This window comes from Schistocerca serialis, chromosome 9 (assembly GCF_023864345.2).
Source record: "Schistocerca serialis cubense isolate TAMUIC-IGC-003099 chromosome 9, iqSchSeri2.2, whole genome shotgun sequence".
Lineage (NCBI taxonomy): Eukaryota > Metazoa > Arthropoda > Insecta > Orthoptera > Acrididae > Schistocerca > Schistocerca serialis.
This window is the reverse complement of record NC_064646.1, coordinates 169,880,401-169,882,627: the sequence shown is the minus strand read 5'-3', so window position 1 is coordinate 169,882,627 and position 2,227 is coordinate 169,880,401.

Here is a 2,227-nt window from a genome sequence, read left to right as displayed (position 1 = left end):
AGTTACGCATCAGTCACGAAGTTTTATTTCATGCACTACGCGTTAGGACTGGTAACCATCGTCGTTGTGTGGAAGACACTTTTTCATAGTTTTTGTTACTAGTAAGTATTGGTGATTTCTTCCGCAACCGTATGTGGCGGCCCAGAGGTTTAACGATGACTTACAAGAGCAAGCAGGTGTGCTGCACTCTGCCTCTGAGATTAGCATATGCATTTCACTGTACATCAACCACACATTGTCTTGGCCACCAATTTAACGTTATCTCAATTCCAAAGAACACACATGGGACGATAACTGTGGCCAGCTCCGCACCCACGAACCAACCTCTCGTAATTTACATGAATTACTTGACCTGTGTGTAGACATCTAGCACTGCATGCATTATCTGATCACAAGTATCCGAATACCGTTATTTAATGTATGACTGACCGTCAGATCTCACAGGGAATGGATCAGCATAAAGTAACAGTAAAGAAGGAGAAAAAGCGAAGTAAATTGTTAGAAGTAGCTCAGTCACTTCGAACGTGGACAAGTCATTGGATATCACCTGAGTGACATATCCAAAAGGGACATCTCTACCCTTCCAGAGCTGCCGAAGTCGACTGTTGGTGAGGTGACTGTGAAGATAGAAAACGCAGATGAATAAACACATCCAAACCAAGACCACTCAGACTTCATGTAGCTACAGAAAGAGACCACCGAGCGTTGCGGTGGGTGCCTGAAATAAATCGAATTAAAGCTTCGGAAGGATTAACTTAGGAATTGCACAGTCCTAGTAGCAGTGCAGCTAGATCAGGGTACACCCTGCGGCAATACGATAGAATAATTTGAATAATGTTAACAGTGAAGTACGAAATGGTGTAATGGTGTAGGGGTGCTTTCCGTGGTCATGGGGTGGTCGCGTTATTGCATTTAAGAAAGCGCTAAATGCGGAAGGATATGAACATATTATACAGCAGTGTGTGCTGCTTACAGAATAGGAACGGTTCATGCCTGTATTAGCATGACAAAGTAACCTATCGTAAAGCAGCTTCTGTGAGAGGGCGGTCTGTAGACAGAAACAGGCCTGAAATGGACTCGTCTGCCCCAAGTCCCGACCTGAACCCATTCGGGCAGCTTTGGGAAATGACGAAGTTGACCTCGCTCCAGACCCTAGCGTCCAACATCAATAGCTCCATTGGTTACGGCTCTTGAGGAAGAGTGGCTGCTGTTCCTCCACAGAAAGTTCAGACACCTCACTGAAAGCGTCTCAAGGGAAGATTGGAAAATGAAATTTTCACTCTGCAGCGGAGTGTGCGCTGATAAGAAACTTCCTGGCAGATTAAAACTGTGTGCCGGACGAAGACTCGAACTCGGGACCTTTGCTTTTCGCGGGCAAGTGCTCTACCATCTGAGCTATCCAAGCACGACTCACGCCCCGTCCTCACAGCTTTACTTCTGCCAGTAGGAGACGAGATACTGGCAGAAGTAAAGCTGTGAGGACAGGGCTTGAGTTGTGCTTGGGTAGCTCAGTTGGTAGAGCACTTTCCCGCGAAAGCCAAAGGTCCCGAGTTCGAGTCTCGGTCCGGTACATAGTTTTAATCTGCCAGGAAGTTCCAAGTTTCGTCTCAAGGGAAGTTCAAAGCGTCATAAAGCTATCATAAAATGCCCACTAAGAGGCGTCCGAATACTATTGATCAGAAAGTGTACGTCTGGAATCATGCTAATCACTTGTCGAATCCATGCCACACACAATCACTGCTGTATCACGTTCCAGTGGTGGACCAAGACAGTATTAATCAGACGCTCATAATATAGAACCTCATCAGTGTAGATTCAGGTGTAGAGAGATGAGTTTCGGCGATTGGGAATATTCAAATGGTTCAAAAGGGCTCTGAGCACTATGGGACTCAACTGCTGTGGTCATAAGTCCCCTAGAACTTAGAACTACTTAAACCTAACTAACCTAAGGACATCACACACATCCATGCCCGAGGCAGGATTCGAACCTGCGACCGTAGCGGTCGTGCGGTTCCAGACTGTAGCGCCTTTAACCGCTCGGCCACTTTGGCCGGCGATTGGGAATATTCATTTGGGGGAGGGTTTAGTCCCCGAGATGGTAGACTACACTGTGCGGACTCTCACGGTGAGCGGACAGTGCCACGTTCGGCACATCCTGGACGAATGAGAGGGCGGCGCTGCGGCCGGCTGCGTACTACGGCGTTCCTTGTATTTTTGGTCTGCGGCG